The sequence below is a fragment of the Trachemys scripta genome, chromosome 2 (genome assembly GCF_013100865.1).
Source record: "Trachemys scripta elegans isolate TJP31775 chromosome 2, CAS_Tse_1.0, whole genome shotgun sequence".
NCBI lineage: Eukaryota > Metazoa > Chordata > Testudines > Emydidae > Trachemys > Trachemys scripta.
In genome coordinates this window covers 186,284,481-186,301,309 of record NC_048299.1, presented here as the reverse complement: position 1 = coordinate 186,301,309, position 16,829 = coordinate 186,284,481, and positions in this window count along the sequence as shown.

Sequence of the window (16,829 nt, the reverse complement as noted above, 5' to 3'; positions counted from 1 at the left end):
AACCTGAACTCCCAACCCAGAGCCTGTATCCCCTCCTACAATCCAACCCCCTGCTTCAACCCAGAGCCTACTCCCAACCCCTTGGCTCCTCCCCCAGCCCAGAGCCCCCTCCTGCACCACAAACCCCTCATCACTGGCCCCACCCCAGAGCCTGCACCCCCAGCTGGAGCCCTCACCCCTTCCCATACTCCAAACCCCTTATCTCCACTCCCCAGCCTGGAGCTCCCCCTGCACCCCATACTCCTCATCCCGAGACCCCGCACTCCCTCCTGCATCCCAACCCACTGCCTCAGTCTGAAGTCCCCTCCCACACCCTGAACTCCTCATTTCTGGCCCCACCACAGAGCCCGTACCCCCTCCCACATCCCAACGCCTGAGCCAGTCGGGTGAAAGTGAGTGAGTGAGTGAGGGTGGGGCCTCGGAGAAGGGGTGGGGCAGGGGGCTGGGCAAGAGTGTTCGTGCAAGTAGAAAGTTGGCAACCCTACACATGCCCCATATGCCAATGCCTGCAATGGAATCCTCAGAAGGCAACCTTAGGGCTGTCACCACAGTCTGCGCCCTGGGGGCCTCCTCCCTTAGCTGAATACAACCTTTTAAGGCCCCCTTTATGCTACTCTGGCCTTTTTATCTGGCATAAAGGCACCAGAGAATGGGGGAGTCTCTCTCTCTCCCCCCGCCCCCTTGTCTCTCTCTTCTCATCTCATCTCCTTGCTTTTTCAATCTTTCACATATCATCATTACTGTTTGGAAGACCTTCCTCCCCTGCAGTTCCTGTTTGGAAATGGCTTCATTATTTTCCTCTATTTTCAATTGGTTTCTGACTAAACTTCTTAGTTTCTCTCCTTTGATATTCTTATCTCCTTATAACTGTATGACTTAATTATGTGAAGTGTTTTCAGACACAGTTGCATGAAGAGAGACAGAATTGTACCAAGTATATTGCATTGTTCTAAAGAAAGATTTAAAGTTCTACGTAACCACTAAATAGTTTTCTGCAAAATAAAATATATGAAAAACTCCACCCGAAGAGCCCTTGATCACGAAAATCAAGCTAATCCCACTGCAGAATAAAATAAAGTATCATACAAAAATAAAAATACAGAGAATATAAAAAATTAAAACTTGATATCTTAATGGGAGTAAAACTTCCCACTGTCTTTTGTATTTCTGAAATATGACCTTTTCATCTATGTATGTCTACAGCTCTTCCCACCCCTACTCATTTTTGGAAACTGGTGGGCTTTATAACAGTGGGGTCATCATGATGAGCAATGACTCACCGTCTTGAGTGCTGAGTCACGATCATATTGAATGCATTCTTGCATCTTGAGGTGGCATCACATTCAATAGCTCTTGCTTAGTCATTGTAGCTATCTATAACTCCTGTGACTCATTCAATTCCCAAAACAACAAACATCTCTTTCTGACCCATGAGACAAGTGTCTTTCATTTCCACCTCCATTTTCCATCATAGGTTTTGGAATTCTTACTTTTACCCTACATGGAAAATCAGCTGTATGAAGTGTACGCACTCAGTCAGATTTTGATTTTGAATGTTTGGATGTCCAACTGAATTTGCCTGATTTTTTCAGAGATGTGGAGCATCTGACTTCATCTGGTGTTGTAGGTGTTCAGCTCTTCTGAAAGTCAGACCTCAGCGTGCATCATGCTTGGCACCCAAAATAAAGGGTCTGCTTTTGAAACTGTATGCATTAGGGCTTGATCCTGCTCTGACTGAAATCGACAATAAACCTACCATTGATTTAAGGGCCTGATCTTTCCCCAAGTAGCCCCCCCACCCAATCTGGCAGGATCTGACAAGGAAACAGTAGGCTCAGCACTTTACATAGAGGATCAGGTGCTTAAGAAGAATTAATCAGGTAATATGGTTGAGTGATATATTGCTGATTCCTCACCTGAAGTCTGTTACCTTTTGTCCTACAGGGCAGCCATGGATAAACACTTGGCTAGGTTAATTATGCCTTATCAAAGTATTTATATATGGAATAAGCTAAGCTTGGCCAGAAAACAATTAAGGTAATTAAGTATAGACATATTTCTTTCCACAGGAATTTACACCACTCTTTTGTCTAATTATTCTTGACATTACACCTATCATCTTGAGAACTTCTTGGGGGCAGAGCTCATATCATTTATAAAGGAACACATATATGCAGTAAATCTGTGAAAATTCCCACCATGCAACTCTTGCAGGAGGGAGTTATCACTGTGCTGTTATTTGTCCCATGATTTCCAGGCATATTTTACAGGTGTGCTGTGCGCAACTGTTGGGAGTTAAGTGTATGGAAATTTACCACCTACTCAAAGTCATTGTGGGAGCTAACCCCTCAGCTGGCTGGCATCCAAATAGGACAAACACAGAATGCAAGAGCCCCATAGCAAGAAACACAATTACTAGCATAGGAAGCTCACATCAATGTGGGATTTATTCTTTTGACCTATACAAGATTTTCTGTAGTTAATTTGTAAAGTAAACCATGTGGGAGCAAATCCTGGGTCCAGTGAACAGCCTGAGTAACTTTGCACTATGATTCTGCAGGGATGCAGGGGAAGGAATTTTCCTCTTTCGGCTACTGAAAGCCAGCAGAGCCACTATTGCAACTAACCATGCACGCTCACGTCAGTGTGCTGTTGAAGGAGGTAGAAAGAAAACAAAGACCCACCTTACTGTACAGAGACCTAATCCTAAATCTACTGAAGCCAATGAGAGTCTTTCTAGGACTCCAGTGGGTTTTGGATTAGGCTCCAAGAAAATAAAATAAGACTATTTAATAGTCCTGAATAAAATAGGACTTCTGGGCTCAATTCTGAAGCACAAGAAAGACTGTTCATGTGAGCAAAAGTTTGCAAGATTGGGACCATAGTTACAAACATTCTTCTTGTCCTGGGAGCAAAGTTTTTAAACATGCAGTGGTAAAAACACAGCAACATTACAGTGAAATCATTCTTCAATTAGTTTTAAAATATTTATGCTTAATTTCATTCTGTTTTGCACCAACATACTTGCAGAGTTAAATAGTGCTGCAGATTGGGTTGGCTGGATTATTTGAAGTGCTGATGTCAGATATTGGTTTAAAGCAAGGACGAGAAGAGAGCCAAGTCTCATGAGTTTAAAATACTAACTCAATTTTATACGCATATTATAGAAAAATGTCAGAGACAGGCAGAAAATGTACTTCCAAAAATCAGTGCAAGAAAAACTGGGGTTACCCCGTGGATACCAATAGATTCCTTCTGTACACAGCTTTGATGCAGCTAATGTTTGAAAGCCCACCTTTAACCCCCCTATTGATTTTAAAACTAATCAATGGGAGCTTGACGTGAAGGAAAAAAATTACAAGCAGGCCCAAACTTAGTAAGCATTGTTCCCATAATAGATCTTATACAGTCAATTTTTATAAGGTTCTAGTTTAAGGATATTAAATAAAATTCACCCAAGCCAAGACTGGACTTTAAAAATGAAGGGAGATAAATGCAATACTTAAGAGGGCTTTCTTTGCTTGTACAGCTCACTGACCTTGACAGAATGTAAGACTAAACACTTACCAAACAGCAGGTGTGTGATTTCAATCCATTTTCTAGTTCATGGAAAGAGCCCAAACTTGCTGTTCCATCTGGAGTCTCTGAACCAAGATCAGCGCTCAGAGGCAAGGAGCAAAGTAGATTATAACTGACCTGCACAGCTTACACAAGATGTTCTCTACTAATGACACAGACTTCGTTACAGAGTCCTCTCTGCTTTGAGTGTTAAAAAGCAAATCCATGCTATCAGACTCCATAGTCACATACCTCTGCAGCTGAAAATTCTGTAGGATGCTTCCATATCTAGCACTGAGCCAACTCCTGTGCAGTGCTAGCAACCCTGTAAAGCTCACTTTTACAAAACTCTCATTAAAGTCCATTAGTCTTTTGCCTGATTAAGGACTGCAGGATTTGTCCATCATTAGCATTTTTTTTTTTCAGATACATCCTGATTTACTACTAGCAGCAGTAATAAGGTGGTAGTGCCCAGAGGTCCTGGACCGGCATCAAGACCCCTATTGTGCTAGTACTGAGCACACCTAAAAAGACAGTAACATCTACAAAGGGCTTACAATACACATACAGAAACGCAAAATGATATTATGCTAAAAATGAGCCTTGTTAAGGTCCAAATCCAGGTCCTGACTTTCAAATTCAGAGTCCAAATCTAAATTCAGAGTATTTGATCAAGAGTCATGGATTGGACCCACATCTACATACAAGACAAGCCACTCCCTGCAGCCCTCCAAGCAAGCAAATTCACAGTATTGTTAGCCTTTTTTTTTTTTTTTTTTTTAAATCAGTCCATAGACAAAGAGTCAGGCTAAAATCTAGAGCTGAGTAAATAATTGGCAATGAATAAAAGTAATTAAAAGATATCTAGCCTCTCTTTCAGCTGGCAGAGCAAACCATGATTTCTTTTCATTTATTTGTTTTAAAATTTACTCAATGAACAGCTTTACCCATGTTTTGTTCTGTGGATTGCCCATGAATATTTTAAATTTGAGTGGTGTTGCTTATTTTTGATTGGTCAATATACTGGGGAGGGGTTGTGGGTGTGGTTTTTTTTGTTTGTTTTGTGTTCTCCAACTATACTGCAAGTACTTGCTGTGAAATGTAGCATCCCCAAACCATTGGAAACAAAGCTTGGGAAGATGAATTGCAAACTACCCCTGCCTTGCATCAGCAGAAAAATTGTTTTTTTGTTTTTTTGCCCATGTCCACGTAATCAGCTTTCAGACCCCGATTAATCAAAGCATCCCTATTTGGCAGAGCACTAAACTACATGCTTAACGCTAAGCACCTGTTTAAATCCCATTGACCTCAATGAAACTTAAGCACACACTTAAGTGCTTTGATGTAGCAGGGCCTCAGTATGATCATGTCACATTCCATACTCAATTGGTCAGCTTAAGGACCAAGGCCAAAATATTCACTCCTGTATAGCTGAAGGTATGGCCTAAATCCATATTTAGGCTGGTAAATAAAATTTGCTTGGTTTGCACAGGTATTGAGCATCCACAATTCCCATTGAATGCAATCAATACTTCTGAACATCAGGACACTTATTTGTCTGCCTAAACATGGATTGAAGCCCCTAAGTGGAGGCACCCAGTCACCATTTAGGCTGAGGTACTTAATCAAAGAACAAAAAGTCTATAAATCTTATCATGCATATTCCCCTTAGAACATAAGAACAGCCATACTGGATCAGATCAATGGTCCATCTAGCCCAATATCCTCTCTGATGGGCCAATGCCAGGTGCTTCAGAGGAATGAACAAAACAGGCAATCCTCAAGTGATCCATCCCCTGTCATCCAGTCCCAGCTTCTGATAGTCAGAGTTTTGGGACACTCAGAGCATGGGGTTGCATCCCTGGCTATCTTAGCTAATAGCTGTAAGCAGAGTCAGGATGAGCTCTACCCTGACATCTGGTGGTGAATTATGGCGAGTGTGGAAAAGAACTCCAGGGGCTGATCTTGTTTGCATAGGCACACCCACTCGCCTGGCATGAAACCACAGCAACTCAAAGTGGTTACTTTGGCTGGTGTGGGATCCCCAGTTTCTCTGTTATTGGGGCAGGAAGAATAAAGTTTTGTTACCCTGATTCTGTGAATCAAGGCCAGTGGAACTGTTGTATGACAGAAGGACTGAGTGAGTCATTCACCATTACCTAAGTAGCATTTGCTTGTCAAGGGGCATGGGTTACAAAACCCAGTGAATTGAGAGAGGATGGGGACAGATATTTGTACCTGATGGTATGGCCCCCTCCCTGAGGGGGTTGAAACACCAATTGCACTACCGCCTCTCTCCACTGTTGAATGTCAGAGCTAACTTTGATTCCCTTAGGAGTCTAGTTACAGACTGCTGAGCTGAGTTTACTTTGGGCCAATAGTGCACCAGCACTGGGGCTCCCCTACTACTAGCTGAAATCACTAAGAGCTGAAATCACAAAAGAGCTAAAGCTATTTAAGAGCTGAGATCACTGAGGCTGTGTTAACTAGTGGGGGAGCCTGAAGCTATATTGCTAAGCTAACTTAGCTTAGCGGGGGTGAGCGGAGCGGCGCGGCTCACAGGTCGGTGAGCGGAGCGGAGCAGCTGCCAGAGCAGTTTGTGGGACGGCAGGAGTGGGACTGCGGGTGGAATGGAGCAGTTTGTGGTGAAGGCTGCGGTGGAACCCCACGGAGAAGCAGCCGGTTGGCTTCGGATCACGTAAGGTGCCCCTTAACACCCTGCTCACCCCCCCCTTTTGAACTCTGGGGCTGCACTGATCATGGACAGAGACTTTGGGGGGTTGTCGGACTTTTGGGACTTTTGTGATTCTTGGGTTGCTGGACCCAAGACACTTTGGGATTGGTGGACTTTGGGGACTTTGGTGATTCTTGGGTCGCTGGTTTCAAGAACCAACGGGAGAGGACATGGCCCAATTTGCTGGGGTGGGTCTTCGCTCATGGTTTGGTCTAAGAACTCTAGTTGTGGCGTTTTTCCAATTTAATGCTGATGTTGCTTACCTCATGTTATTAAACATTTTCTGTTACACTCAGACTCCGTGCTTGCGAGAGGGGAAGTATTGCCTCTTAGAGGTGCCCAGGGGGTGGTATGTAATTGTCCCAGGTCACTGGGTGGGGGCTCGAGCCGGTTTTGCATGGTGTTATTGACACGGAACCCCTAGATACAGAACCCGGCCCTTGTTGCTGCCAACTTAGATGGGCAGAAGGGTTACATAGCTATTGATGGACATGTCCTCCATGAACTTATCTAATTCTTTTTTAATTTAGTTATACTTTTGGCCTTCACAACATCCCACGGCAATAGTTCCACAGGTTGACTGTGCATTGTGTGAAGCAGTACTTCCTTATGTTTGTTTTAAACCTGCTGCCTAATAATTTCATTGGGTTACCTTCGGTGCTTGTGTTATGTGAAGGGCTAAACAACACTAATATTCATTTTTTAGCCTCTGTTAGGAAAAAAGCTACCATGGTACTCTGGCAGAAACAAGTTTTTGTACAACTATGTTGGTTCCCATCTCCTAACTTGCTCCATCATCAACTAGTCTTCAAATTACTTGCTAGCAGATGCAAGTCCAAAACCAGAAAGATGTTTATCTCAAGTGCCCTTGACAATTATTTAACCACATATATCACAACAGAAGAACAAAACCTGCAACAAACTCTGACATATTCTGACAACAAACCGCTTACCTCTACAGCAAACTGTTCAAAATGTCCACCCTCCCTCCAAAAACATTCCCTCCCATAAAGTCCCTGTCCAAAGAGGGAGTCCACAGTATTTTCTAAAGGTCAACAGATTAAGTGTGTCAGACCATGCAGGGAGTGAGTGCCAAACCTGAGGGGTGTGATGGAAAACACCTGGTCAGATGCTCCCTCACATATCCTGGGAGCTCATACCTGAGCACCTCCATTCACTTCAGCTGCATATTATGGCAGAGAGACACAATCTCTCAAGTAGGCAGGCCCCCAAGCTAGTTAGGCCATTTCAGAAGGGTGTCCAGAATTTTACTTGTATCTGGATTTGGTAAATGGCCTATTATTTCCTGATTCATATCTTTTCTCTTTTCAAAAATGGGCTTAACATGAGCCACTTTTCATTCATCACTTAGGATGCATGATACTAGGGACAGATTGAATATGTATGTTAAGAGCCTTATCTAAATTTAATAGTCCAGGGTGTGAACTAGTGGTACGGGCTGAGGGACGTACTGGCCGCCGCTTCCAGCAGCTCCCATTGGCCTGGAGCGGCGAACCGCGGCCAGTGGGAGCTGCAATCGGCCGGACCTGCGGATGGGGCAGGTAAACAAACCAGCCCAGCCCGCCAGGGGCTTTCCCTACACAAGCGGCGTCCCGAGTTTGGGAAACACTGCCCTAGATAACTCATTTACGCTTCTCTTCAATTTTTCCTCCCTGATTCACACTTTTTTATTCTTATAATAAAGACTTATTTTCTGCTAATGTACTTCTAACTAATGTTACGGTACTATGACTTTTCTTTTTTATTTGGGTCTCCATTTCCCCTTTTAAATCTATATAAACATGTTATAGTTTCCAAGGACAACTTACTTGAATATACTCCAGCGGATTCTCTACTTTTGCCTTCAAATTAGTTCTAGCAAATCACATGAATGCATTTTGGAACGTTACAAATTTTGTATTCCCAAAATTTTACACAATAAAGGATTTTTTCCCCGCCTTGGCCAGGTCTGGGCAGCAGTCAAAGAACCACAACCTCACAGCAGAAACATGTTCCACAGTTCTTGTCAGCAGTTACCAGACCCCAAAATCCCTAATAATGTCTTCAACAGTAGTATTGACAAAGTCCAGCAATGCCTCCTGCCTTTGATAGCCTACAAGCTAACCTTGTACATTTTTTCTTAAAAGTGACAAAAATATATTAAAGGACCACATTTTCCAAAGAGCATCCTCCATTTGGATGCATGCAGTTATATTAATGCGTATACCTGTTGAGTGCTAACATCTGAGCAGGTAGGTGAAAGATGCTAAAACTCCGTGTGGGATATAATTTGTGTGCAGAAAACCAAACTGAAGTTCACCTTCATTTGCCAATGTTAGTGTGAAAAAACGAACAAACAAAAAGGAACAATGGCTTGTGAAAAATTGCATGTGCACAAGTGGAGAACATATTGAGGCCTCTTTGAAAAACTGGTCCTAAATGTTCCCAATACCGGGGATTCTGTGGTTACGGGACCTGTTCTTGCATCTACAAAAAGTCAGAGGGAGACTTTCCATTGATGAGCACTGGATAAAACTCAGTTTGCAAAGTAATAGAAATATTCACTATTTGTCATTCAGTTTTGTCACAAAGCAGCAACACACTGTTCTTCTATAGAAAGGGAATGCAAAACCTGCCTGAACCTTTGCCTAATGATCCAATTCAACTTTTATTTGAATAACATTTTTTTTAATTTGTTTCTCATTTTTAAGGGGCCTCTTTAAGCAGAAGTTCCAAAATAGGCCAATTCATGTGAATTTTCCACCAAACTGGAAGCAAAGAGCACAAGATATCACATGAAACAGCTTATCCTTATGAAATTTTGAGCTCAGTTTTGCAGATCCAAGAGGTCTGAGTAGTTTAGATAATTCAGTTCAAATCCAAAATTCTGGCTGCTTAAAGGGACCTTTTTGGTTCATATATTACTGCTCCTAGTACAAAATAGTCAGTAAGCAGCAATCAGGGATATTGCATAGAACTTCAAAGGAAAAAGCAAGTATGATAAAATATTTCCTGTCACTTAAAAGTCTCTGTGTGTCACTAGAGGCATTTGTACATGACTTTCAAAATGATCAAAATATACAGACTTCGGCTTCAAAGGACATTGGTAAAGTAATAACTATATGAGCATGGCAACAAGGCCAGTCATCTAGGCTCACAACTCCCTTGCTACAGGAAAGAAATGAAGTAAAGGCAAGAATTCTGCTGACAGCAAGATTCTATCAGGAAAGAATATTTCTCATAATGTTAGCTTTCCAGCTGCTTCCATACCAAAGCCTGTTATGCCCCATATCTTGTCATATCTACAATGTTCTATTGACCTAGGTATACTTAATCCTGCCTCAGAACAGCAAAGACAGTCTAGCTCAGTGGTTCTCAACCAAGCATACACATCCCCTGGGGGTACTCAGAGGTCTTCCAGGGTGTACTCAACTCATCTAGATTAGTGTTTCTCAACCTAGGGGTTGCAGCCCCCCACCACTCCTCCCAGGATGGGTTCAGGGGGATTGCAAGTGCAGGGCCAGCATTAGGGGGTGGCAAGCAGGCAATTGCCTGGGGCCCCAGGCCACAGGGAGCCCCATGAAGCTAAGATACATGCTTCAGCTCCACCACCTGGGGCTCGGGTTTCAGACAATGCTCACAAGTAAAAAACAGGCTTAGGTATTACACTGAAATGTAAGTACAATATTTATGTTCTAATTGATTTATAATTATATGAGAAAGTAAGCCATTTTTCAGTAATAGTGTGCTGTGACACTTTTGTATTTTTATGTATGATTTTGTAAGCAAGTAGTTTTTAAAGTGAGGTGAAATTTGGGGTACACAAGACAAATCAGACTTCTGAAAGGTGTCTAGTAGATTGCAAAGGTTGAGAGCCACTAGTCTAGCTGCCCTCTTGAAGTTCCGTCCAGCCATACATTTCTATGATCTTTCTGGTGTGACTGGTCAACAAGGATAAAGAAGCTGAGGAGACCTGTTCTGTTTTTTTTTTTAATTTAAGTTTATATAATTAATCTTCTGATGGGCATGTATTACAAATAAATGCATGCCATGTCCACTTAGCCAATTCAGAAAGTTCCTGCTTTACAATTTCAGATGGGGACAAAATGTAGCATACCAGTAGAACACTGAGTTAGTGGTAGTAGTGTATACAAGGAACTCTTTCCAAGTTTTGGATCATATTTCCTCTTTCCTTCCAGGTTAATGTCCCTTTCAGGTGGCACTCAAATGATACCCACAACATTTCAGTGGAAGATTGGTGGCATCCACACACAATGTCCAGCCCAGCAGAGTTGGTGCATGAGGATCGTTGCTTCAATGTTGGTGACATTGGCTTCAGTGAGGATGCTGGCATTAGTGCAGCGATCTTCCCCTTTAATGCAAAGGATCTTCCAGAGGCATTGCTGGTGGTATCTCTCCAGACTCTCGTGGCACTGTCGATAGGTCACCCAGGTTTTGCATACATAAAGGAGTGTAGGAATAATAATTGTCTTATAGACCTGGATCTTAGTGACCTGCATAGGTCACGGTCCGTGAAAACGCATCCGAGCAATTTCCCAAAAGAAGCATTTGCACACTGGATCCCATGCTGGATCTCACTGTTGATTTTTGCATTTTGAGAAAGTTGGCTATTGAGATAGCAGAAGTGCTCTCAACTGTCTCCAAAGTCTGTCCCTTAATGGTGATGTGTGGTGGGTCAAGGGGCAAGGCCAGAAGCAGGCTGATGGAGCACTTTCACTCAATATTGAGAATACTAGAATCCTAGGGCTTTGGTAAGCATGTGCAATAAAATCCAGTGTGGACTGAAGGTCATTCTCGGTGTCCACAAGGATGGCAATCATCAGTATACTGAAGATCAGTAATGGACACCCTGAGGACTTTAGGGCTTCGAGTGGAGAGGTCAAAGATTAAAAGCCATTCCATCCAGAATAAACTGAATGTTAACTCCACTGGGTAGACAGTCTTTAACAAGGACCAAAATGTCTACTAAATAGATGGAGAACAGGGTTGAGGCAATAACATATCCTTGTTTAAACCAAGTTTTGATGACAAAAGGGTCCATCTCCAGGCCATTACAGAGAAGAGTGGCAGCCATCTGATCACGAAGAAGCCTTAGGACCCCAATAAATTGTGAAGGACAGCCAGCACCTTCCACAGGGCTTCGCGATTGATGGAGTCAAAGGCCTTTGTCAAATCAATGAAGGCCACATACAGGTTCTGATTTTGCTCCAGATTTGGCAGGCAACAAAGATCAAGTCAGTTGTCCCATGGGATGGTCTAAAACCTCATTGAGATTCCAGCAATATTTCCTCAGCAAGGGGAAGCACTCAGTTTAAGAGGCAATGGGAAAGAATTTTCCCTGCTATAGATAGCAAGGCAATGCCTCAATAATTTCCATACTCCAATTTATCTGCTTTCTTAAAGACTGCAACAATCCTGGCATTTCTCGAATCATCTTATTATACCAGATATGAAGAAAGAGTTTGTGGAACTTCCTTACTTGTTCTTCACCTCCAAACTTGTAGACTTCAGCTGGTATGCCATCTGGCCCTGCTGCCTTGTTGTTCTTGGTTTGCATAATGGCTCGTGTTACTTCTTCGAGGATGGGGGGAGGGGTCACCAAGAGTTTCTCTTTCATGTCATAGAGGCATGGATTCAATGATGGCATCAGAGACAGACTCATGGTTCAGGAGTAACTCAAAATGCTCCTTCCATCTGGCTTTGATGGCTTGGCTGTTCTTTAAAATAAGTTGACCTGTCGTGGGCTCGGAGTGGTGTGGTACCATGGAAGCATGGATCACAAATGTCCCTTATTGCCTGAAAAATGCTCCTCGTGTCATGGTTTATCAGCATAAAGCTCAATCTCCTTGGCCTTTTCTAGCCACCACTTATTTTTGATGTCATGGATTTTCCTTTGGGCTTCTCTTTCTTCTGCTGGTGTAATGTGTCATTTTGCAACATTTTCTTTTCTGGTCAAGCAGACCCTGAATCTTAGCATCATTCTCATCACACCAATCTTGGTGATGGCAGGTGACATAGCCAATGGACTCAGCGCGTGCTGAGAGAATGGCAGCATTTAATCCCTTACCGAAATTTTCATCATCATCGTCCATAAGCATAGTGGCAAACTCTCTTGGAGAGGCTGCTGAAGTTTCTCCCGAGTCACTATATCTTCAAGGGACTTGATGTTGAATTTCTTTCATACTGATTTTGCCTGCTTATGATGCCTTGAGGCGATCTGGAAATTTATGATTGATCTAACAAGGTGATGGTCTGTCCAACAGTCACTGGTTCCATGCATGGCCCCCATGATGCAGACAGACATTCTTCTGATATTGAGCTCTGATGATAGCAAAGTCAAGAAGGTGCCAATGCCTGGAGCGAGGGTAACTCCAAGTGGTTTTATACTTCTCACTTTGCCTAAAGAGGGTGTTTGTGATGACCAGGACATATTCTACACATTTGCTCAGGGGGAGGAGGATGCCGCTGGAGTTGGCCTTTCCCACTCCTTCTTTCTGCCGTTCCAGAGATCTGACTCACGCCCGACTCCAGCATTAAAATCTCCAAGGAGAATGATCTTGTCCTCCTTGGGAATGTTGGTCAAGACTAAGTCAAGATCTGTATAGAATTGTTCCTTGATATCCTGTCTTCAGTGCATATGCCCCAGTGCTCGATGCTGGCTTGATGCACAAGGCACATGCTCTCAGAGATGACCCTGGCATCTTTTGAATCCTAAGGAATTGTTTAGATTTATGGGCAGTCACCACACCCTTTTTGCCAGAGGTGGCAGACCATACCACCAACAGGACAAATTGAAGTAGTCTCCCTGAGGATTCCACCCCACAAAGAGAGAGTCCTCTCCTCACAGTTTCTCATGCTAGAGTAGATGATTTGGCACTAAGGTTTCACAATGTATCTCCACTGAATTCATTTGGAGTCACTCCTCACTTACACTGGTATAAATGAAATCAGCTCCAAGCCCACTAACGCTACATACTATATGCACATTCCCATTGCCAGACAGCACAGTCTAATAACTCCTAAATCTCAAATAACTTCTGTACATTTAATTTCTCTTTGATCCAAGTATTTGTTGCAATACACATTAGTCACTATAAAATTCCTAACATTGGCCAAAAAGAGCTGTTGTATGTTCTTTTAAAATTAGTCTTGACCTTTGCAATGCTTTGCTTTGGCAAGCTCAGTAGCATATGAAATCTTCCTCTTTAGCTCCTCTCTTGCAGAACATGTTTAAATACTTCATAGCTCTAAACCATACAAATGATTTTATAAGTCAGGCCCAGCACATGTTTACCTTGTTCCCCCAATGCATTTAGACTATCAGATAGAGGAGGCTCTCTGAAAGGAGCATGAGCAATTAATCATTTTAATACACCAGGCTGTGAAAAAGTGATAGAATGCACTATAGCAAAGCAAACACTTTTCTCTCTCTCTCTCTCTTTTGTTTGTTTGTTTTTTTAATTTTTAAAGACAGTGATGAGTTCTGAGGCAATACATCTTCAGAGCTTTACCAAATCCATGGTAAAATGTAATAGATGATTGATAAATGCGTTCCTTAAGTAGAAGAATGCGCAGTGAGAGGCAAACCACAGTTTGTACATGTTGAACACCAATTTATCAACAGACTTTTTCTGTGTTTTCTTTTGGGGGGGCGGGGAGAAGGACATGATTTTCTCTCTCTCTCACACTCACACACACACACAGTCAGTTGTATTGCCTATGCTGTTCACAGAAGGGCATCACAAGTAGGTAATAGTTGACAGGGCTCTTTAATAGGCATAGTGTCTGAGGGTGAAAACTATTTACATGGGACAGATTTGTTAGGCTGACTAGATTAATCAATGGGGCAGAATTATAGCAGTGGTAGTGGAAATAAAAAAAATAGATCATATAGAAGTGAGTCTGAAGGATTATTACAGGAAGCCATGAATTTAGCAACTGGTGAGTGGTTTTAGTTTGCTTTTTTAACCCCTTGTTTCTTAGCACTTCCTGTCATCCATGACTAACTGCCTAATTAGAAAAGCTGTGAGCTCAGTGCATCTACTTCTTGTGGAGAGTTCAGAAGGCTCCCACAATTCACAATGCGCTGTATGAGGTGGTCTTTGAAGTGGTAAGAGAGGCAACGGATTTCTTTTAAATTTGGTCCTGAAATAATTTCAATTTTCCAAGAGCATCAAGTACATCTCACTGCTAAGAAACATAATGCTAGAAAATGACCCCCATTCCCCAGCCACCCAGAGGACTAAATAATGGACAGCAACTGAAGTGAAATCAAGTTTTACAATCTAGTCTATGACCCATTAATAAGCTAGGAGTAGCTAGCACTTCATGAGAATTCAGTCATTCTTGATTTTTGCTCTTCTCTGTAAGGAATATCACCACCCAGAGATTCAGGTTTTAACAAACAGACCTTCTTCTAGTTGACAAGCTCACTGATTTTGGCCTGTAAAAATCATACTCAGTAGCATGGCAGCAGCTAATACCCCCCACAGTGATTTGGGATGGACTGGTTTGTTTGCATGCTGAACAGATGGCAATTGATAAGGGTGAAAATTGGCAAAGTTGACTTTAGAAGGACTGGGCTGGAAATCTAGGAGTTCTGAGGTCAGGTTGCACAAGTGTAAATGTTGGCAGACATTGATCTGTTATTTTTATTTGAAATAAATCAGCTTTGTTAGCTGGAGATACAGGTGTAAAATGCTGCCTCATTGAGGTGGTGAGTGAAGGAAAATCTTTTATTGCTGATATAGAGAAATCAGACAGGCTGAGTAGATCTATCAGAAATGCAGAGTTTCCAAAAGTCTGGATGAACATAAATTAGCCCAACCTCCTGAAAAATTAGGATGGAAGCCATTAAAAATGTATCACTTTTCTGTCAACTACTTTTAGTTGCCGGTCACACAATAAATATCAGCTTCTCTCAAGCTTGGCCTAGAGTATTACATGTCCCCAGTTTAGCACAGCTTAAAGGAGCAGGATTTCAAAGGGTGGGCACTCAGTGCTTCTGAAAAGTGGTATCAAAATTTGGACATCCAGAAATGGAGCAACCCAATCTTCCTAGTAGCTTTTGAAAAAGATATTTTGATTCAAGTCAGATTGGCTGAACAAGTTTAATCCTAACTCACAAAACTATACCAGCTCCAGCATCATGTTGTCCTCTTTTCTCTTCCCCATTCCTCTCCCAAGTTACCTCTAGGATTCACAATTTATATACAGAGAGAGAGAGAGAGAGAGACAGACACACACACACAGCCACACCCCTTCTTCATCTCTGGTACATTGCATTAGCATTACATACAATATAAAACAGGTTAACAGTTACCTGAACATTTTCAGTCTCCAACCACAAGACAGAGACAACCCAGGGGGATTTGCCTTGCACTTTAGGAAATGTTGTTGTAGATCTTAATAAAACAATACTCTCCTCTTTTTCTTACATGCAGTGACTTAAATAATGACATTATTTGAGACGAAATTTTTGGCCTTTGAGTTAGTACCCACTGAAATAAATGGGGCAGTTCATACCTCACAACTATGGTTTCAGGCTCTCTGCAAACTCAGGCACTAGTCTGGGCATAATTTACATTTTCTTCATGTTGTGAAGGTTCTCTTTGCAACCATAAGAGCTTTCATTTTTCTAAAAAAAACTGAGCTGATACTGTAGAAAACAACTGAGAGGTCTGGTCAGTGCTTCAGGGAATTCTTTACACTTTGGGAAACACTGCAGAAACAGATCCATGTATAAAAGAAACCTTCTGAGTTACTATGCGATTGCAGTCTCAGTTCCAGGTCAGGCTGCACATGCCCTCAAAAGGGTTCTGAAGAGCTCCCTCAAGTAGGAAGGGCAGATGACTTAGAAAGTACAGCACTCATCCGAGGGCTCAGATTCACCGCACAGGGTGTACAGTATTTTAAAATAGCAGAAAATTAAGCATTTCTTGAAGCTTGTGGGTTGAAATATTATTTTGGAGTCGTGTTGTTTTCTTTGAGATACACAGAAGGGTTGGTGTTCTGTCAGGGCTTACATTTTCCCCGTGCTCTTACAATAGAGACAGCATCGTGCTGCTAGATTTACAAGAATATATGGTGGCTCTGCAAGATGGGACTGCAATGTTAATATTTTGCTCAAACTCAGCCAAACCTAAACATTTGCCGCCAAAGGAAGAGGTCAGTTCTTAAGCTACAGAAACCACCCTGTCCCAAATTAAATTGTTCATTCTCTAGTCTTCTTAGTGAGTGAATATTTTTACAAACTGCACCATCTACTGGCAGATGCTTACAATTGTTTCCAGTAGATTAATTGCAGGGACAGATCTTTATAATAGTTAGGATTGGAAGGATTAGAATTTTATCAGTAAATGTTGGTAAGAGTCAATTTCACTCTACACACGAACTGACAAAATACTTCACCAATAATCATGTAAGTTACAGAGAGGCAAAGTAAGAAAAATGCTGCTTGAGAACTTAGTTTCATTTAAAGATGTTTACTTTGTATATTTTGACGTGTGATATTCAC